The sequence below is a fragment of the Natator depressus genome, chromosome 7, assembly GCF_965152275.1.
Source record: "Natator depressus isolate rNatDep1 chromosome 7, rNatDep2.hap1, whole genome shotgun sequence".
NCBI lineage: Eukaryota > Metazoa > Chordata > Testudines > Cheloniidae > Natator > Natator depressus.
Window position 1 is genome coordinate 39,139,002 of NC_134240.1, and position 23,756 is coordinate 39,162,757.

The 23,756-nt window shown below is 40.9% G+C and overlaps 1 protein-coding gene across 4 annotated transcripts in view; it reads right to left on the minus strand.

Annotated features, from left to right (window-relative positions):
* Positions 1-23,756, minus strand: part of SLC6A1 (solute carrier family 6 member 1) — a 109,086-nt gene that overhangs the window by 69,967 nt on the left and 15,363 nt on the right. The window lies entirely within an intron of this gene.

Sequence of the window (23,756 nt, forward strand, 5' to 3'; positions counted from 1 at the left end):
TCTGCACAGAACTTCCATTCCTGAGCTTTGTCTCACTGACTCTCTGCAAGACAGTATACTACAGATCACAAACATCACTGTTATACCTGAATAGGGAACTTCAGAACTTGAAAAGGTCTCCCACAGACAACGCAATTTCAAATGGCTACTATGTAAAAAAAAGAGTAACTAAACCCCAAAGTATCTATGTTCCTGAAACCCAATGTACTCCCACTCTTTCCTATGCTTGCTTAGTACTGCTAAAATAATCATGACAAAGAAGATTATCTCTTTATTGGAACAACTGGGATTATGGCAGCCCTCAGGAACTCTGAATTGGAAGGATGAAGTTAAGCAAAAGTAGCAGTAACCTTAAGGGGTAAGACCAGATTTTTAAAAGTTTTTAGGCACTTAAAGATGCAAATAGGTGCCTTGTGCAATTTTTCAAAAGCATGTAAGCACCTACCTCCCACCAGTGGGACCTCTCTGGAATACTTAACTCATGAGTTGGTGCTTTTGAAAATCCCACTAGGCATTTATCTGCATCTTTAGCACTTAAATACCTTTAAAGTCTGACCCAAAATCACCACTTCAAGGTTTTTGTTTGTGCCTTTATGACTCTTAAAGGGTATACAGATTAATTCTAATTTAGTATTAACTGGATCACTCCCATAGCTAACCCTCATGGATATGGTGATAGCACTTTTCTAGATAATGCCTCTTCATGCGGTTTAACTGTTCTTATTTTCTAATTTAGCATTAAAATGTGAATTTTAATTTAAAATAAAAATATAGAAGGATTGATCTATGATCGCATGAGTGAATACTGTAAATGTGAACAAAATTTAAACTAAAAATCACTAACAGTAAAGCAATGGATAGGACATCACAACCTATTCAGTTCCATGATGCCATATTCCAGCTGGTGACATAAGAACATAAGAACGGCCATACTGTGTCAGACCAAAGGTCCATCTAGCCCAGTATCCTGTCTTCCAACAGTGGCCAATGCCAGGTGTCCCAGAGGCAATGAACAGAACAGTAATCATCAAGTTATCCATTCTCTGTTGCCCATTCCCAGCTTCTGGCAAACAGAGGATAGGGACACCACCCCGTCCATCCTGGCTAACAGCCTATCGTCCATGAATTTATCTAGTTCTTTTTTGAACCCTGTTATAGTCTTGGCCTTCACATCATCCTGTGGCAAACAGTTCCACAGGTTGACTGTGCATTGTGTGAAGAAATACTTCCTTTTGTTTGTTTTAAACCTGATGCCTATTAATTTCATTTGGTGACCTCTAGTTCTTGTGTTATGAGAAGGAGTAAAAACACTTCCTTATTTACTTTCTCCACATCAGTCATGATTTTATAGACCTCAATCATATCTCCCCTTAGTGGTCTCTTTAGCAAGCTAAAAAGTCCCAGTCTTATTAATCTCTCCTCATATGGCAACTGTTCCATACCCCTAATAGTTTTTGTTGCCCTTTTCTGAACCTTTTCCAATTCTAATACATCTTTTTTGAGATGTGGCGACCATAACTGCATGCAGTGTTCAAGATGTGGGCATACCATGGATTTAAATAGTGGCAATACGATATTGTCTGTATTATCATCTATCCCTTTCTTAATGATTCCCAACGTTCTGTTAGCTTTTTTGTCTGCCGTTGCACATTGAGTGGATGTTTTCAGAGAACTATCCACAATGACTCCAAGATCTCTTTCTTGAGTGGTAACAGCTAATTTAGACCCCATCATTTTATATATACTGTATATCATATGTACCTGCCAGCAAACCTTTAGACAGAGCTGCAATGTGGGCAGCAGCTCTCCTGATTTTAATCACCTACAGAAAGGCTGCTAAGCATTACAGTCCCATTCACATAGCTTGTTTGGAGTCCACAGATCTGATTGGCACTTTTAGAATCTCAGGTAGTGCAAACAGAACAATGATGACAGAAGGAATCCCCAAGAATAGTTGACAACTCTCATGATATTTCGTGTTTTTCTTAAAACTTCAGCTCCTGTGATGACATTCAGCGGGGGGGAATGGTAAGTTTCTAGCTGTCATGGCTGCGGAGAAAAGCTTGGAATCATAAACCTTAAAGCTCAGACGTCAGAGAGCAAGTTTCCCAAACTCCTCTCCCCAACAGTAGGCGAGAGTAAATCTTGCTCAGAAGAGGGGGAAGGAGGAACAAAGAGAGTGGGACGAGTGTGGTGCATCCACACAGAATTCCCCAGCAACAGTAAGACATCATCACATTCATAAGCAACATTCTGGTGAATCCTGGTGGGACGGGTTGTTGCGGAGGTCTTGGGGGCACAGGAGGAGAGGAATACTGGGGGGCGGGGGTTGGAAGAAGGTGTTTATTTCTGAGGACATGTTGGAAGTTCAGAGGAGCCAAGGGGTTGGGGACAGGAAGAGGAATGAGCGTGTTATGGGGGATGAGGAAACATTCTGGGAGCTAAAGGAGGAACAGTTCTATAAGGACACAGTGCAGGAGGGCTATTACACAGTATACTGGGGCCAAACAGGAGTGTGCTAGGATATATGATAGAGGAGGAGGTATTATAGGAGGAGTGGGAGTTTTTTGGGGGGGCAGAATGAAGCAGAGGGGCTCGTGAAGGATAGTTTTGTAGGGGGAGTTAAAGGATTTTTGGACAGCCAAGCAGAAAGGCTACTTCTGTAGCTAGCTAGTGACTGGGACACCAGCTCAGGACAATTAAGTCCTTATACATTTAAACTTTTAAGCACTCCATCAACTTAGCTCTGAGCTGCCTTCCCAGCCCCTGGCCAGGCACTGAATAAGCATCTCTGTCCAGGCTCCAGATGACAGCCAAGCAACAGAGGCTCAGTGGGGGACTCCAGGAGAGAGTTTCCCTGCCTTCTCCAACCCACCCAGGCTTCCTATGTCTTTCTGGAGGGGAATGTTGAGAGCCAGAGAGGATTAGAGACTGCAGCAGGATCTCCCTTGCCTAGGAACAAGGCTGTACTTGAGGGCTGCAGCCTGGTCTATGAGGAAGAGGGAACCCCTATGCTATGCCAGAAGTCCAGCTGCAGTACAACTCTTTCAGTTTACACTACTTGAACTCCCCTCCTCCCTGCAGCCCCTACTCCTTCCTGAGCTCAATTCTGCTAGTCAGCCCTTATTCCCTATTGGGGAAGGGAGGTTCCAGGGAGAAGGAGATGAGGCATCTGGGTGTGTCAAGGAGGGAGCAGGAGAAGGCAGCAGAATCAGATGCATCTCTCAACATTCACACATTTGCCCTCCTCTCCCAGCCCATCATGCCTGCCCTCATCCCCACTGGACTCTCAAGAACAAGGTGTGTCACACATGGACCTCTGCAAACCTTGACATCTGTGCGGCCGGATGGACTGAGGTGGGAGGCAGTGGAAGTGTTGTGGACAGCAGGGACAGAGGGTATAGAGGAGGTGGCAGGAAATAAGAGGATTTAGGGGAGGAGCCAAATGCCCACGAGCAGGTGTCAAAGGGGAATCAGGCTTTAGGGGTTGGTGGAAGTCTTCAAGTGTCAAGACCACACAGCTGACTCCTTAGCTTGCCTGCCTGCCCGCCCATGCAAGTGAAAACCATTCAGTTTTCAAATCCTGATACCATGAGGAATTTTTGGTTTTGAAGTACAAGGCCGGGGGGGTGTGTGTGTGTGTGTGTGCGTGTGTGTGTGTGTGGATTTGCCGTACAACAGGATTCTGGCTGCCACCCTAGTAAGTGCAGCGCATCTTTGAGTTTGCAGGCTTATTGCTAACACAAAACAACAAAGGAAAATTATACTACGGCAATATTCTTTCATCATGCTGAAATATTATCCTGGGAGAAGTGAAATATCTGTGTGCCAAGGATGAATACTTCTTAATTTGACAATAGTCTAGAATACTAGCCAGAATGCTAGAATAGTGTCAGATGGGATGTAAAGGAGGGGTAATTATGAAATTTAGCATTTAAAATCCCATCTGGATGGATTTTACAGTCAAAATGTCTTCTGGGATTTGGCCAGGCCTGCCCACATTGGGCCCGCAAAAGCCTGCAGGTCAAATTTACATAAGTGCATTTGCTTATTTACATAAATTTGAATATCCACTGCCTGTTGGGAACCAAAGTATTTTTTTTCTCCACATCTTCAGGGGCAGATGGCCTGTTTCCCCTGCAGCAACTTCACAGCTAGCTCTGCTCCCTTCCCCACTCCATCTCTTCCTCTTAGAGTCCCCATCACCGTCTCTCACCCCATTTCTCTCGCTGTTCCTCCTCCCCTGAGATCTCTGAGCCTCACTCAAAGCTCCCACTTGTGTCCCACTGTATTTTATATTTATATATATATATATATATATATATATATATATATATATAAACAATCAAGAACAATGTGCTTCCTTACTATATTACTCTGAACAGCAGGGGCAGGGGGAGTCTCCTCTTCACAGCCTACATGGACAGGACTCATCTCTCTATTGCTCCCATTCTATTCAACGTCACTGTTTCTATTTGCATCCCTGAAGTCCTGATATTTTTTGGAGGGAGGCCTAAGGTATCTCACAAGAGCCTGAGGTTAGGAATGTGTGTGTTTGGGTAGAAAATGTGCAATGCCTCATTTATGATTTTAGTATAATTTCAGCTACTTGGCAGTGGCACACAGGACTGCTTGCTTGATATTAGAACCTCTGGGACAACATAAAGTACTAATTACATAGCCTCATTGTTGATCACCCCTTTTGATTTTCAGACATAATTTATCCAAACTGCTTCAAAGCCAAACTGTCTAATATACTTCTCCCTAGGAATTCCAGCACACGCATTATTACACATAGATACTGCTTTATACGCTGGGTGGATTCTTTCTGAGACCATATTCCTCACAAAAAGTCCATCTTTTGGATGAGATCCAAAAGTAACATCACAATAATCTGTGGCCATAAAAGATCCCTTGGCATTTTTCTAGAGTTAACCCCAGACCCCTGGCCAATTCCAACTCAGGTAATTATATTCTGTCTACTTAAATTTACCCTGTGCTGTTAAGCAGCTGTTGTAATCTCAAGATATGACTGCTGTTGTATCCTGGTTACTGGAAGCTCCTAAATCAAAGCACTGAGACTTAATATTGAGTAACATAATTATGAGCTTTACTGCTCATGTCTACACTACATAGGTATTCACAAAGCTCTTACTAAACTCTTTTCTGGCATCAGCTGGCTGGGTCTAGTAGAAATCATGGGATGAATTCTCTACAGCCACACTTTCCCCACAAAACCTTGATCAGGAACCTTCAGGGCATGTCAGTAGTACATTACAATTGGATTTCAGTGCTGCATAAAATCATCCTTATCTCCCTCTCTCACAAGGGTGTAGAATATTTAGTTACTATAGAAGTCCATGACAATAAACATATTTTATTACAAGAAATAATTCCAAAGAGAGGTAATTGTTCCAAACCAGGTAAGAATTTATTTTTTCTTTTCTTTTATTTTCTGGTTCTATTGGGAAGTGGGTCACCACATTTGGGGGCAAAGGAAAAGCAAAATATTGAACTACACCAGAGATCAGGTTGCTTAGTTCTGCTTCATTACAAAGCAGCTTATTTTGCAAAGAAGCAAACAAGAGAAATAAGGATCGACCACTACAAAGACAACTAGAAAATGTTTTGCAGATGACAAAATCATTCTGCATTTGTCTCAATACCCACTAACTCCATGCAGCTTGGAAACGAGGGATGCATTTATGCTTTGAAAAGTGACTGTAAAAATGGCATCTGGGATTCCATTTTCATTGTGCCTGATTTGCCTTTGCTCAGTTTACCAGTAAAAAAGAATGGTTTTCATACCAGCAGCCTTGCAAATGCATCCTGGGATCTGAAAACAAAGCTGTGTTCATTCTGGCTCACGTATCCTCATCAAGGCTAGGAATCTGTTATACTGTCTGCATTTGTCATGGACTTTTGTGATTTTTGCAATTTAAAAGCAGATTGATGGATGTTCCATAGTGTGTAGAACTGCCTTAGCTTACTTAAAAAAAAAAGTTTCCAGCCTATACGGCTATTTAGACAATCTTTCAAACATGAATCAAGTGTAAGTGATACAATGCTGTCTTCCCAAGTCCTACCAGTCTGCAGAGCTTTGGCAGAGCATTCCATAGTCTATGTGAAGTATGGATTTTCCCAATATGAATGAAGGTTTGTGCTAATTTTTATTAATTCTGAAACACAATTTTGTTTCTGATGCAGCAAAATACTTAAGCCCTAATTCAGGAAAGTGGCTAAGCACTTCTTTAAGTTAATTAAATTCCATTAGTCTTTGACTTAAAGTCAGCTTTGATTTAAGCCAATAGGATTTAAGCACATTTTTAAAGTTAAGTAAATGCTTCAAGTTTTACTTTACTGAATGGGCCCAGACACCAGATGGCTGCTCTGGTGATTAAGGCACTGGATTGTGTCTCAGAACATCTTGGTTCAACAGATCTCCCTGTCACAGGCCTACAAGCAGAGACTTGCTTTCTGGGCCAGTCACCATTTCTGTATCTGAGTTGCCATTTGTAAAATGGGGATAATAATTCGTCTTTATTATTTCTGGTACTGTAACCCCTAGGATCCTCAGCCATAGACCAGGACCCCACTGTGCTAGGCACTTTATAAACACAAAGGCAATCACTGCTTCCCACCACTCTTTGTTGGTCTTATTTATAAGATACAAATACTGTAATAATATATATTTTTAATGCCCTGTGATTTGTTTTGTTCAGCTATGATTCTGATTTTTCCCAACTTTCTGCTATGTCACCGCTGTGCATCTTCCAATACTTTGACATGACAAACCACCTTATGTGTAATAATGGCACTGAAACCATGAAAGTCATAGATTTGAAGCTGGGTTAGTTAATGATTCTGCAAATGATGTTCCAATTAAAAAATAATCCAGCTCACTCTCCCAAATTTATATTAGCTCTGTAGTGAAAACAGGAGTAAAAGAGTCAATAAAGCAAGCAATGTTGTTGTAGCTGTGTTGGTCCCAGGATATTAGAGGGACAAGATGGGTGAGGTAATATCTTTTATTGGACCAACTTTGGTTGGTGAAAGAGACAAGCTTTTGAGCTACACAGAGCTCTTCTTCAGGTAAAGCAAGCAGGCATGGTTCAGAATTCCCTTTGGAAGCTGATCTGGTCAGTAAGAAAAGATCCTTTTTAAATCAGTTGCTTTTCTACCCATATTTTAACCATAGCCGCACTACAAAAAAGGAATATATATAAAAAAGGAAAAGCACACGTGCTGTGCAATAAACCGACCTAGACTGAATCAGAACCCTCAACCTTCAGATTCCTCCCTTCTCTCTAATGGAGGGAACTAGATTAGCCTAGGAGCCTGGTAAAATCAAGAAATTGCTTAATTTCTGTGTGTGTGTGTAGCGGGAGGGGGGGTGTTTAAAGGGTGATATTATAGAAGATCTCTAGCAGAATCATATATATTCAGAAACCAGAAATCAATTAAAAGGAAGAGACAGCGACTAGAAGGAGCAGTGTTCTGGTTACCTCCATAGTAAGTTGCACAAAGTTCTGAGGTGTTACAGTAACAATGAGTAGGTCAGTGACAACATTTATGTCACAGTTTCATGTTAATTGCACCTGTTTTCAACTTCCGTAGTCCACTAACACTCACTTAAAGGATTCCAGCTCCCAGATGTCACCTCTCTTGGACAGAGATCAATGTCACTCCCTTCTGACCAGGGTCTTAAGGCTGCTCAGCTCCCTGGATTTACACTCTGATATCCCCAGCAAGCCAGACTGCCTAAACAGGCCAGTACCTGCACTTTGTTAGCTCTTTGAAGCCTAGGACCAGTGTACTGCCTGCAATTACACATTACCACAAGCTTCTTCTAAACAAGCATTACAGAGAAACATATTAAAATAATACAAGTTCCTACACACATGCTATAAAGCTCACTAAAGGTCACCCTAACTCTAGCCTAGGGCTCTGGTAGGTGTTAGTTGTTTAAAACTTGTTTTATCCCTGTGGTTACAAGTCCATCTGTCTTAGATCCAGAATGAGAACACAGGCTGAGCAGATCAGTCATTTCTTTAATCAGCTTGGGCCTTTGATCTTGGCCTTCTGCAGGTAACCAGCAGACAATGACCATCTCCCCAAGGCATAGCTTCAAAAGGCTGGGTTTTCACATAACCAGAGGTGAGGAATTTTCATTAACCACTCCCTAGGGAATCTCCTGGAAATCCATTTAACATTTATTGTCCCCCAAATCCATCTTGTCCGGCACATTTTCAATATAGTCTTTTGAAATCCCAGTTCTAACATTAGTCACCTGTCCCCACCCCACCGAAAGATCGCCCACAATCCTAGCCCACAATAATACATAAACTTAACAAAATACGATCTTTCAATGATACTGCAGGAAATTGCCATATCCATCACATTATGGTAGCAATAAGCAGATCAGTGATAACATTTCCTGACAAAATCCCAGCACCCAAGATACAGCTAGGACAGGTGGCCCTACTTGGCATGCCTCAACTGAATTTTTGTGAGTGGTGAGGGCAGAAAGAGGATAGCTTATGTTCCAGCCCCAAAGACCTTACACTCTGAGCATTAGATGGGATGCTAGTGAGGGGAACAGGGGTGTAGCGATGAGTTGAGGAAGGATAAAGATTACAGAAATATGAAGACACAGAAACTCAGTATATGCACATGCACATCTTCATGGGTCAGTAAATTTTGTGTGTTTTATAAAAATTATGAGAACAAAACTGTAATACAGTGAACATAATTGACTCACATATTGTGGGTACTTAATTAAGCCTTATAACAGCACAGTGACGCAAGCAAGATAGCATTATTCTGTCTATACAATTGGAAAAATGAGAAACAGATTTTAAGTGATCTGACCAAAGACACACAGCAAGGCAATGTCAGAACCACCATAGTGCTTTCCACAGTATGCATCCGATGAAGTGAGCTGTAGCTCACGAAAGCTTATGCTCAGATAAATTGGTTAGTCTCTAAGGTGCCACAAGTACTCCTTTTCATAGTGCTTAAGTTTCCTGGTTTCCACAATTAAGGTAAACCCACTGGACCTACTCAAGAATCTTAATTCAATAGGTTTTTAAATCAACAAAAGCCGTGACATTCAGTATTAAGCTATGATGCTGGCAGTCCAAGTGCCAGCTCATGCCAAGGCCCTGGGCCTTACTGAACACTGACCAATGCATAGCTGGAAACCACTCTGGTTCACATGTGTTAATATTGGTGAAATAGATATTAGAGTTATAAGAACATATTTAATGTTTAGACTTTATGGAACGCTTATAGGATGCTGCATATATTAATCCTACTTATAATATCTGTATCCTGGGTTATAAGGTAGTGTTTAAATGTTTGCTCTGTAACTATAAAAATATTTGCTAAGAGTGTAAATTCCCCATAGTCAGGGGAAAAGCATTACCAAGTGTGAGATGCTAGTTTACAAGAGGTGTTGTCTCCTCCCCAACAAAAGAAACTCTACAGACATCAGACCAGCCATTGTGGACAAAAGACTTTTCTGATTGCTTCTCCCACACTCCTGAAAAAAGTAAGTGCACAAGCCCATGTCCCCTCACAGCTTGAATGCTGAGGGAAGGGAACAAAAATGTCTGTTAAGGGGAAATTGTTATCTTTATGCTGTCTGCACTCGGAGGAGCAAAGATTCCTAAACATAAACAAGAGATTCCCAAGCTGCTTGGCTTGAGTTAGCCATAAAGGACATAAAACTTGCTTATTATAGAAGTTTCTATTACCTTTTGAACTTAAGATTGTAACTCATTTCTGTGTATGTTTACTTGCTTTAACCATGCAAATAACTTCTCATTTCTTTTTCCTAGTTAATAAACCTTTAGTTAGTTTGTCACAGGGCTGGTTACAAGTGCTGTCTTTGGTCTGAGATCAGAGTACAATTGACCTGGGGTAAGTAACTGGTCCTTTGGGACTGGGAGTAACCTGAATAATATTGTCATTTTTGGTGTGAGGGACCATCTATCACAGAGGCAGGCTTGCCTGGGTGGCATGATAGATCAGAGTACCCCAGGGAAATGTCTGTGGCTCCCTATTAAGGCTGTTATGGTGCTTTAGGAGTTCACATTTGTTACTTGGTTGGTGAAATCTAAGTATAGAACACTCAACCAGTTTGTGGTTCATGCTGTGTTTCTTGACCGTCCGCCCTGAGGTTGGCACTCATGGTCATGAGCCACTCCAGACCGTGTGACATAAGGTTTCCAGCAAGATTTTACCCCTCCCACATATATATTACACATACACTGAAGCCTAAATTTATGTGTTAGTGCACAACCCAGCACAGAAACAGAGGGGAGGTGGCTAGCAACTCTGATCCTGGAGCTGCTGTATAATAGCCAGGACATAGGAATGCCCTATAAATGCCACCTTCTATTCCCTCCTATCCTTGGCATGCCCCCTGTATGAGATGTGGGCAGAGAACCAGACAGCAGGCAGAAGTATTCCTCTTTAGGGCCGTTTTGCATCCATTATTCCAGTGCAGAGGTGAATTCCTCCCCTACAGCAAAACTAGAAATGTTCCACTTAATAGAGAAAGTGATAACCTAGACTCAGGAAGCCTGGATTCTGCTCTCAGTTATATATCCACATCCTCAATTCATACTGATGGCCTAACCAATGATTCTGGATGCCTTGCATGGCCTAACCAAGGGAAAAATTTAGTCCAGTGAGTCTGTAATTTATAAAGTGACCTATTCTGAATCACAATATTGCTCCTGCAAATCCTCCAGCCCAAGCCGTCTGAAGGAAATATGATCTCTTCTTTGGAAGTGGAATTAACGCTGGAAGGGAAAGGATTTTTAAGCCTAATACTTGTCCCAAGATGACAATGTCCCACACTAAAGTGCTGGGCCCATGTTCATTGGTGGCATGAGCAGATGCAACTCCTTTGATTTCAATGAAGAGACTCAACTCCACAGATACCAATGGAATTACACCTGCTTATGCCACTGGGAAGCTTGGCTCCTTGCCAAACAATTAACATTTTAAAAGCAATTGCTACACCTGCACATCCCTGTGAATATAGGACATAAAAGATAAAAAGGAATCCATTTCTTCCTTTCATTTTCTTTGGTCTTTTCCTCATTCCAATCTCAAGGTTGATCCAAGCTACAGAATTAAGAATGTTACATTGATACCTATTTATCTGTATTTACTTTTTCACCAGTGATTTACTTTCTGAAATATATCCTTCCCCACACCCAAGTAAAAATTCTACTTCTGAACATCTATTTGGTTGTGATTGATTTCCTGTGTCTTCTCTTCAGAGGGAAGCTCTTATCACACTGTAAAATATTGCAAGCAGGAAAGATACATTAGCTTTTACGAGGCAGTGCCTTCCCAAGACAGCAAACATTAAGCCTGAGATAAAGATACCCTTGAATTAATGCATAGAAAGCATTATATAAAAGTGGTCCCAAATGGCTATACATGGTAAAAAATATAAATGGAGAAAACAAGCAGATTTGCTTGGCTAATGCGTATCAGCTACTTTGTGTGCAGTGCATGTTACACATCTTATATGACTGTTCTTTCCTTCCCTAATTTATCATCTGACTAAAGCCATCAATCAGTATAACAGAGCCAGCGAAGATTCACTACCATCCATTAAAATTAATTGTGCAAATTAAGGGCCTGATCCTATTAAGGGCAGTGCATCCACAAATTCCATTGAGGGCACTCAGCACGTTGCAAGATTGACTTGGAACGGACACTGACTGATCAGAACAAGTTTATATAAAACCTAAGACCAAAGGAAATGTTTCCGTGATAGATCTACTTATTTAAATCCATTAAAAATGTAAACAAGTAATGTACTCCTGAGGGAATTCTGCACACACAAAAATAAAAACTGTGCATGATATTTAAAAATTCTGCAAAATTCTGCATATTTTATTCATCAATAAATAAACATAGAAAAGCAGGCAAATAATAAAATCAGCTCAGGCATTACTGTAACAGAGGGGCTCATACTGCCCTCCACTTCTCTGAATGGAGTGCAGCAAAACAGTGCTGATGTATCCTGAGGAGAAGGGACAAGGGCCAGGCTCACTGCATGCTCTCTCCTTCTCTCTACCCCACAATAGCCCTTACATCTTTACTTAATGACAGGTTTCAGAGTAGCAGCCGTGTTAGTCTGTATCCGCAAAAAGAACAGGAGTACTTGTGGCACCTTGTGGATACAGACTAACACGGCTGCTACTCGGAAACCTGTCATTCTGCAAGGCACTGAATTTAGCCGTATGGAATGGAAATCCATCAACTTCATGAAAATACTTGTACAGATACAGACAAACATCATCTTCCTTTCCAAATGCAAACAGATGGACATCATACCAAAAGGACTAAAGGTATAAATTTGTTAGTCTCTAAGCTGCCACAAGTACTCCTGTTCTTTTTATCCTTACTTAAGTAGTTTTAACAGTCCTAGAATGACAAGGGAAGAAGCCATTGTCAGCAGTTTTGTGCCCTTCCCCCGGTGTCTCCAGGCAATGGCTAGCACAGTAGTTATCTATGCCTACCTCACTACTGGCTGAACAAGTAGTAATTCAAGACCTAACTTACATTGTCCCCTTTCTGAAGGGGACTTTGCTCAGGTATAAGGTGTCAGGAGAGAGCAGTGGCCAGAGGAGGCCAAGTGGGGATGAGGATTCTCCTCCCAGTGGATTCCCATGATATATGGTGTGGGGAAGCCGTATACCCTGTCTCTTTTGCATTCTCAATAGTCCCTCTCACCTGAAGGGATTTCAAGGGAACTATGATGTGTGTTATGGAGTTTGAGCCCCCCAAAGCCTCTCCCATGGGTATAATCTGGCCATGGCTAAGTGACTCTGTTGTTCACATCTGTGTGTTTTAACCTGACACTCTCTCTGGGAATTTCTTTAGTGCATCTTAGGCTTTAGTAACCACTGCCATCTTGGACAGAGGTGTGGGACATGGACTGGTGCAAGTGGTTGGAGATATTCTGCCCAAATGCTTCCTGGTCCCTAAAAGGGTTGTAAGCCAGTGGGCAAACTCACCAGTGAGAAAAGTAGAACAAAGCTCCCAGCTCAAGACCCTTTCCTCCACAGTGGCTTTATTTTCCAACAGGAGTTCCATAATAAGAGCAAATAAATGGAAAATAACCACCTATGGTTTTCCAAGCTTCCACTAGCTGGAAGGGGAGAGACCCACACTACACATCGCCGACTAGGGACCTCTGCTACCACTGCCTCAGAAGCAGGAAACCTTGTATCCGGTTTCCTGCAGTGTATGTGATTAGGCGCATGTGATCGACCTACAGCTACAGCTCCCAGTTTAAAGGGCCCAAGGGCCATTAACAGGTGCACTGGCATATGTGTATTTCCCCCCCAGCCCCCCAAAAAATCAAATGCCCTGTTACCAGAGTATGTGCAAGAGCAGAATCTGCTACACACTTTAACAAGGTCTAGCTTGACTCCCCACAATATCAGCCTAAGACTACTGGTTAGTATAGAAGATTATGAGGTGAGGGGCTCATCCAGCCACACTCCCTCCAGTATTCCTTGTAGTGCTGGTACTCCCACAACTTTCTCTCAGGGAGCTCACTCAGGGACTCTGGCTGTTTTCTGCACAGCTGCACCTACCCCTCCCTGATGCAACCAAGCAAAACAAGTAAAAATATGGCCTTCTGTAGGATTGTACTACATAGTGAGAGCCCAGTGCTGCATTCTTTGCACACACAAACAACCAAAGAATTTTCAGCTATGATGGGGACACAGGTCCATTAAGAAAATAATTGCAAGCAGTAACTCATATCACAAAGGCCAATGAGCTTCCATCACGTGGTGGTAAATCAGGATCAGACTGGAATCAGTAACTACACATGAAAAGGTTCTACCTCCCATTACCAATCCTTGAAAACAGTCAGTCCCCAGTCTCTCTCTTCTCGGATTTTAAAAACAAATCCCTGCGTCTTGTCTGCTTGGTCTCAGGAAATTTTCAAGAGTGACATCTCTCATTTAGACACATGACAACTTTTCAGATCCTGAGTTTGAACAGGGCCTCAACTTGACCTCCAGTTTTGCACCTTCCATTTTGCAGATATAAACAACAGACACAGATTTGTGTCTGCAGTTTTATGAATGCTTAAGTGAAGCCTTTTGGATATAACTACTTGACTGTTCCTCCACAGAGATGCTGGGGCAAACAGGTAGTTTAAAAAAACAAAACAAAACAAAAAAACCCTAAAAGTGAAAAACATAAATTTTACTGAAAGTGTCACAGTGCTGAAAAATATAAATTTAATGCCAAGTAATGTTCTTTTTGTTCACGATTAACTCTTTGTTTGAGGTGGTCACCCATCAACATTTCTGATGAATTCCCAATACATTCTACAGCAGTACTAGGTGTTGAGAAAACCCTACTCATTGCACCACAGATCTATAAAGGCCTACCTACTTATATGGATCCCCATTCTACCTTGATCTCGGTTTTATCATGTTGTTGGAAAAGGAGACTCATTACTAAGCAATATTCCTCTGTGAGGACACTAACATTATTGCAATGATCCTCCCACTTTATGTTGAGGATTTTCTGAAGAAAGAGCTGGTGCTGGTGTTCCAAGTTTTTCAGGTATTTTCTATGTGTCTCCCAAGTCTCACAACCATAGAGGAGAGTTGGGATTACCACCGCTTTATAAACTAAAAGTCTAGTATGTGTTCTGATATTGTGGTTGTTGAACACCCGGTGAGACAGTCTGCCAAAGCCAAGGCTAGCACAGCAAATTCTGTGCTGGATTTCAACCTCTATGTCTCCCCTCTGTGAAAGATGGCTGCCAAGACAGGCAAAGTGTTCTACATTTTCCAGTTCTTCTTTGTCGATGTAGATCTTCCTTGCTGGGTCTGATGATTGACTGGGGACTGGCTGGTGGAGAATTTTTGTTTTGCCGATTTTCAGAGTTAGCCCTAGGCTTTTGTAAGCTTCAGAGAAGCAATTACGGGATCTTTGTAGATCCTCCTTTGAGTGTGCAACCACAGCACAGTCATCTGCACATTGGAGTTCAGTTATTGTTGCTGATATTAATATCTGCTGTCATACACAACCGCCTTCACAAACAGATGTAGGATGGAAATCTGAGCCTCAATTTTAAATACTAAGAAAGAGAAAGAAGGAGCTCTGTAACATGTTCCATTAGCCATGTCTCAGCCTCCTCTTCCTGTTCTGGGAACAAATCAGATAATTGAAAGGTCTGAAGGTTTGTCTAAATTGTGTTTCAATTTTGTCCGTGTATCTCCAAATATTTTTTATTTATGTCAAACCAGATGTCCACTGAGATTGTGATAATTTATCATCTGTCAAGTCCCTCTGAATCCCTCTTCGATTGTTTTGTAAACTTAATGCCACTCTAGAATCTCTTGTTGTGTAAAATAATCTTCAATAGTCTTCATGGTAAGTGCAAATTTTAATATACTTGTAGTAATCAAAAGCAAAGACACAGCCTTCCTTAAGAATTCCACTGAGGCCACTGTAAAGCAAAGCAATAATCCTCTTTTTCAGTCAACCAACCATGAAGAGAAGATGAAGTTCCACTATGTGCTCTACACACTCTCTTTAAATCCCAAGGAGAAAGCAACAACACCTAACACACTCAGATACCAGGGGCCGTAGATTATTGACCTAAGTAGTATTCTTAGCTTTTCCTTTTATTTATGTTTGAGAAAATGGCAAAACAAACAAAACAAAAACAAAAAACCATGACACACCTGACATACTTTTCGACTGTATTTTTAGATGGCTTCTTCAGTAACTTGGACACAGTGGCCCAGATTCTCAGCTGGTGAAAATCAGTGTTGCTCCATTGATTTGCGTGGAACAATGCTACCTTACAGCAGCTAAGAATCTGGCCTACTGTTCTGTGGTTTTCTCTTCGGATGGATGAACGCATTTTTCCATGTTTGGGTGCTTGTACCTATTGTCAGGTCATTCTTTCGTGTTCAACCAACCGTTTTGCTTCTGATTCTCTTCGTTCTTTCTTTAATTTTCCTTCAACTCCATCATTTGGAGCATCCAGCAGTGGAACTGCAAGTTTAAATCTGTCTGGGAACAGTGTCAATCATTTCTTTAAATTGCTCATTTTGTGCTACATTGCCAATGTGGTTAGTATAAAAGAAGATTGCAACTTTTTTATCTTTGCCTTTCACTTGTTTTCATGGCATAATCTCCTGCCCATCCTTGTCTTTTTTTTCCTGGGGTCTTGACAACAAATGGAGTGTACTCCTGAATGAAGCTCACATTGAAGTATGGCTGGAAGAAGCATTTAAATTATCACTGGGGCTACATTTCAATAACAACAATGGCTTGAAAATGTCTAACTTTTGGGATCATCAAACTCAAAGCTCTTGATCATCACTAGAAAAGTTCCATTCAGTGACACATTTGATCTTGAAGAATGCAAAGACACTGATTTTCTGCATCTTTTGAGAGGATCACCTGTACTTTTTATCTTTTTATTTAACTCTTGACAGTGTTTACATTTTACTTCAGAAAGTGCATGTTTGTATTGGTTCAGTTCCGTCCCTTGATTCTTACAACTTTAGGTATGTTATGCAAATGTATACACAGATGTATGGGAATCCCTAAACTCTGATCTCCCTTTTTGCGGTATTTATTAGCAACTTTCACGTTCACTACCATTAGACTGACAAACAACCACTGTGGATTCATCACAGTGAAGACTGAAAAACAAGATGGTCAGATAAGCTTTACAAAGACCTGCAAGATCAGATGTCATCCCTACTTTCCACAAGTTTCTAGATTCAAGCCCCCTCAATAGTTTACAATTGCAGGGCTCTGCAGTATACTCACAATACGCAGCTTCTGTAGTTATCAAATGCATCTGGCTCTCTTCAACATTTAATCAGCCATAAGGACCACTTATTGCTTCATATATTTCAATATTGTAAATGTCATCCCCTATGACATAATAAATACACTAATGGCCAGTTTGTGTCTGGCCCCAGTGCTGGTGAGCATGGTAGGATGAAGGGGACACAAAGATCAAAGACAAAAGCAGTCCCCATTCTCAAGGTAGTGCAGAGACTACTCCCTCCTAACAGTAAGGGGGCAGGGTGGAAGCAGGCTTATGGCCTCACATCTCTTCCCACCAGGCTATGGAGCTGGGTGTCAGCACATCAGGGAGAAGGCTGCCAACTGTGCCAAAAATACTGGTGTATAGAATGTCAAGATCCTCCATGTATTCCATAAATGCATAGGGGGGAATTCACCCTTCTGACCCCAGTTGGCTGTGCTGATTTTCTGTAGTTTTGAGAGAGAGAGAGAGTGTGCACACAAATACACACCACAAGCAAAGGCCTTCCTAGAGCGTGTTGTCGTATTTCATACCAGTTGAAGTAAACAGCTCAGTCTTCAAATTATTCAGGTTTTCTCATTCGACAGCATTAGACTGGGTACTAGGTGAGCTGCTAGAATACAGTTGGAATGACTCTGCCCCAAATGAATATATGGCTTTCATTTGCAATGTTAGCTGCAAATCTTGGGAAGGAATGGCCTATAAAGGGTGGATCAAGCCAGAAAGCAACCCCAGGAAACAGAAAAACGTGCTGCTAACTTAGCACTGTCACTAATTCAGATACAGATGCTAAATGTTAGAAAGGAAGCGGAACAATAGTGGCTCATGCTCTAGAGGTGATAAGGAAGTGACAAGAGTTAACTGTGCCATTACCACATGTCAATGCCAAGCTAATAAGACATGGTACTGTGTTGTTCCTATGACTGACCCCTATTTCCATTTGGGTTCACAGACTTTGTTAAGCTATATATCACAAATGCCATCCTATTTCAGCCTGTTAGTTCGTTTTCCTCCTGGCAAAGGAATCATTTGTCTTCTGGGCCTTGAACCAAAGAATCTAGTTGCTGGACCCACTGCTAAATGGAAAGCCAATGACTCTTTTAGCAATTTTTATCTTATGGATGCCTAAACTTTCTAATCAAAGCAACCAGCTTAAGCAGTGTAAAACAGAATATTGGGAAAATATCTAAAGGTAAGAAAAGATACAAACTACACTGTGTGTTCACTGAAAATTATACAGATATGTGGTTAAGAGCCGGACTTCTTACACGAGGCCTGATTCTCCACTCACTGACACAAGCGGTCTCATTAACTTTAATGACACTGCTTATGTGAGTAAGTACTCCTCAAAATGAGTATGAGATGTAGGTCTTGGCCAATATGTGTATAATTGTGAATGCATTAGAAACTTGGTTTTTACTCAAGCAGAACATCCATGGACTTCAATGGTTCTAATTTCAACATAAATTCTGCATATCAGAATTTGGCCCTTAGTGGGATATACAGTCATAGATACATGACAACCATCAGTTCCAATGGTTGTGAACTCTGCAAAAGGAATGGTAATCATAATGGTTCTACTTAAACACAGTAGGTTCTGAAAGCATCAGATCCTTGTAAGTCTTTGAAATAGAGTACAAACACAAAAGGTTATCCTTCACGAGAATATCTTATGATGGGTCACAGGATCCAAAACAATGTAACAGTGCCTCAAACTACGGTCTCTTCATTCAGAATTAAACAATAGAAAGAATTTGATCAGACATTTACTATCAAGCAAAAACAGATTCTAGGTGTGTGAAAATATTGCTGCCCAAAATCCAACAACTTCAAATAGACTTATAAAAGATACCAAGCGGGGTTTTTTTTTTTAAGTTTAATCTATTTTATTAGGAGTTTCATAAGTCAGCAATGAAATTAACTGGGCACTTTGCTAGTTAGCAATGGAAGGATTTAAGAACAGGGATAATAGCAAAAGGAAGAATTGAATTCACAGAGTCTGAGCACTGCATTTTAAATTACTTGTACTAATGAACTAAGTTACACAACCCTGCAAGTAATTATTGGAGATAACTAACATTTCCAAATCTATCCTCTCCAGCAGTCATCTCAAACTGATAATATTCAATAAGTAATCAAAACAAAGAACCCCGATATTCATATCTGTGCAGGGTTGATGCCATAAACCATAAATTCAATTTCAACGTTATAGCTATACTTCTGAGAGTGAAAAATTACATTCAAACAATGCCAGAGTCCCTAAACTGCATGCAACTGACCCAAAAGATTTATAAGATGCACAGTGTCAAATGCTGCCTTAAAAAGTCAAGCTATAAAGAACAAGGTAATGTTTAATTCAAATCTATGACTGGTAAAGGCAAGTAAGTGTATAGTTTACCACACTCTCCCAGGGGTTCAGCACTGGGAGGGCAGATTAATTTGCATTCAGATTCCCTAGGATGCCCTGAATCAGTCAATGTCCTGAACAAGACCAGTCCCTGGCAAGCACTACCCAATCTTGGGCAATAGTGGACCCCCTGATAGAACGAGGCTTAAAGGCACATTGTGGTGTTGTGACTCCCATGGGGAAGATTTTATTCCTCCAGGGTCGTGAGTCTGAGTTACTGCCAGGGAACGAATCTGACCAACTGAGCTCATGGGCCAAATTCTCATCTGATGTAACTAAGTGTAGCTTAAGTGACTCCAGTGGAGCCTTGCTGATTTACACCTCCAGAGGAGCTGGTCCTGTGTGTCTTTTTTTTGCCATCTATTACCTTTTCTTAATTTAGGACCCAGAAATCGCTGAACATGGAACTTTTAGTGAAACAAGTCATTTTTTAAAATAAAATTCAGACACTTTTTGATAAAATAATCAATATTGTGAAAAAGGGCCACTGGTGAATTCTTTCCTGAGTGAATGATCCATCTGGGCAAAGGCCTTTTGATATTGTGATAAATGTGAATGTCAAGCATTAAACAAACTAAATTAAAAAAAAAGACTTAAACAAAACAAAACTTGGCCAAACAGGATTTGTTAAACCAGAAGTTCCATTGATTTTGGCTCCCTCTTTAGCTTTTGAATCATTTGTGAACCTGTCCTGTTAGCTGTGAACGTTTTCATTGTGTGTGCAAATGTTCACCAAATATATTGAATGAATATAGTAACATGTCAAACAAATTCTAATCTGGCCAAGCCTAGACGAGAGTACTCCAATAATGATACAAAGAGGAGGAACACTGAGGAACGAGGACAATGTAGAACACATCTGGATGACAAGATGCTTTGCGAAATATGATGGGCCTGATCACACACCCACAGAAGTCAATGGCAGAATTACCATTGGCTTCAGTTGCACAGAATCAGCCTAGAAGTGCCACCTGAAGTGGCTTCCTGGGGGCTAAGGCTCATATCCACAATAGTACTTAGGCACCTAACTCCCACCTGAATTAAATACCTTTGAGGATCTGGTCTAGGTATACAGGTTAATGATTTTAGTTTATTTCACCACTGAACACCTGGGCCTAATTCTGATCTGTTGGAGCTCACAGACAAAGTGGAGTTTGGTGGTCTCAGCCTAGTTTTCATTTGTGCACCTCAGAAACCACCACATAATTTGGTATCTCTAGGGATCTGCTCAAAAGAAGCCCAGGACTCTAAGTGTAGGGTTAATCCAGATCAAGAGCCATGTGGGGAAGCAGGCACAGTCCTGCTAATAGTGGGTGAAATTTATACTCGCTCACAAGGCTATGCACCACTTACATCCCGCTTGAGCCCCATTTTGAGGATTTAAATGGGACAGAAGTGCCTTGTGCTGTCACTTGGCACACAGGAGAATGTCCTTCAGTAGATGCGTTATTTTAGCCAACACTGTTAGCCCCTTGTTTTCAGGAGTATTGTATTCCAACACTATTTTTCCAACGTGAATTAGAGGACTAAAAACAGTCACTGTGAATACTGATGATGAAATATTATTTAACTCAATTAGAAAAAGCCCACAGTAATTATAGAATCATATCTGGTATAAACTACCCTTATAATAATGCCCAACGAAAACAAAAAAAATCAAACCAAAACAAAATACAGTTAGTTTTCAAGGTACTCTAGATTCAGAGATGTTTTGGATGCAGTTAGTCTGCTTAGTAAACCACAATTACTTCGTAGCTGGAACATGCATTATAAAATACAACATTTATATGAATACTCAAAACTCTTGCAATCAATATGCAGCACAGATCTCTTCACTATAGCAGGTACATTATCTTGTATGGCACATGCCCGGTTACCAAGGCAACCAGTATCCTTCAACCAACTCTATTATTATGGCTATTACAGACTTTTAGAATCTCTGGTGTCGAAGCCATCACTCAGGGCTACTTTGTGTTAATAACCCTCAAGGATAGATGCAAGCGGAAAAGGAAAAAATACAGAAAACTCTGCTTTGCTGATAAACAGTATTAGAAGCCAGAGGTGGCCTGGGAAATTAAATTCAATCAGCTAAGGGGAAGCAACTCTTATATAACAATCTTTATTAAGTCAGACAAATGTAGTGACAGTTCATTGCAGACATTCAATGCTGAAGATGAATCACTGTCTCAGTAAATCTGATGGTGGAGAATGGCTATGGTACGAATTATATGAAAGATAAAAATCTTTCTGCTAATCTGTAGCATTGCAATATTAACTTCTCATTACTGCAGATATCAAACATGCCTATGAAAAAGGATTGAAGTAAGCTATAAATGTATCAACAAAATGAAGGAAGAAAATTATTCTGATTTTACCTTTTCATGTTGTCTATTGAATTTGGAGAGTTTTGATGTGCTACTATCAAATTTATTATCTTTACAGTATAATCTGAATTTGATTAATATAAATTGTCCCAGAATACTTTGGGAAAGCATTCTATATCAATAATTGCCCAGGCCATTTTCGTATATAAGCATTTCCACATCAAAGCATTCCTGCAACCTCATTATGCTCTGTACAGCTTAATACAAAGCCTCCCTGAGCCACCAACCAGGGAATTTCAGGCAGAAAATAAGTAACCTAATTTATTAAAACAACCCTTGCCAAATCATCCAATAAGTTGCTAGCTAGAAAATGTGAACTACATGCTGGGCAGGGTAGGAAGGATGATGCTTTGAAAGCAGTGTTTTGTGGGCTCTATGAAAAGCTCAGATGCCCTCTACACTAGGAAATTTACTGATTGCAGATAAAAAGGTTTCTGACCTTGTGCAGAATATTACTGATCCCTACTTACCCTTAACTTGTGCTCAGCACTGTTTCAGAAACCATGGTTATACTGAACTAGTTCTGAACATAATTTGTCCTTGACTATGCTGGCTACATCTAGCACCAGTTGTCAGAAAGAGGCAAAATGCCTACTGTGAGCCACAGAGTCATTCTGCAGAGTTAACACATCATTGAGATGAACAGAATCACTCCACACCTCTCTCAAGACCCATTACCCCCATAGGGCCATAGAAGAACCAGGGTGGTTCCTGGAGAGTGTGGGGACAGGACTTGGAGAGCTCACGCATCAGATGCACAAGCATAGTGCCCTGTGGAGTCCAGCTCCATATGGGATCCCTGTGCACTCCTTGAGTAGCAGCTGGGTAGTGGCTCCACTCATGCAATATGGACTATTGTGTGCTCAGGTTGGAGTTACAATTTGGACTTTAAGCAGTTCACGACTGCCTACTGTTTGAGGCTGGTTGGCTGCAGATACATGAAGACAGCACTACACTGGGGTCACATTTGAAAGGTTTTCTTTCCATTGCCTACATGAACGTTCAAATACTCCAGAGGTTGACGTGAAACTTGCCTATGCACCCTTGGCCAGTGAGTTTGTTAAGCACTGAGAAAAGTCAACAGAAAAATCACTTCATATGTTCACCAAAAACATTAACATCATACATTTCTGACCCAATTATCAGTCAGACTTGAGCCTGGCCTCCCTTGCTGCCCATATTTTTTGCTGTCCATATTTTAGTTAACAGGAGGCAATCTACTGCTTAGTCTGCTAAGCACCCAGTTTCAGGCACAAATCTGGTACATAGCTGTCGAAGTGCTAGATATGTGGCAACAATTAACTGCAGGCAAAATGTCTGCATTGCAACAGGAATTAGGCCATCATGTGAGCCATATAAACTTAAAACATCTTTAAAGTTTGCACTGAAAGCTCACCCTGTCCTTCAATTTTAGGGCCAGATTCCAAACTCCTTACTCATATAAAACTCCTAGTGAAATCAACAGGCCAAAGCTTGCTCTTAAGTTACACCAATATAGTCCAGAGCAAAATTTGGCCTGGAGTAAGAACATAGGGCAATATTGTGCCTAACCCTTACAAAAGTAAACAATGAGAGGTAGAGGTTACAAAGAGCTTCCCGATCACCCCTACACAGGCCATGTAAGAGCTGAGCAAAATTCCAGCCTCTGTGCCAGTGGGGATACTCAGAATGCTCCCTCTCTGTGCTACTGGGGGAGCAAAGTATTGATAAGGGGTTGGGGAAGGGTTGCACCAGATGGCTGGCCACCCAAAGGGGAGTGAACTAGTATACTGTACTCCACAAAGAGACAATAATGGTTGCACAGGCTTTGTGCATTCAGAAGTGCCCCAAAGAAGAATGGCTCGTAAGTTATCCTTTACTGTGGGATGTGTGCACTCTGAACAGTCAAGCCCTTAAAGAATCTGGCCTGAGTAAATACTGCTATCATTCATTTAAAAAATTTAAATATTTAAAAACATTAATAGCTGTAGCTTTTTTATTTTGTTGAACTAATAGTGGCTTTATACATAAGATTAGCATTAACAACAGCATTAATACTAAACTAAATTAGGATTCAGAATATCTTAACCTTTTTCACTCTACTGAAAAGGAGGAACATATCAAGTGA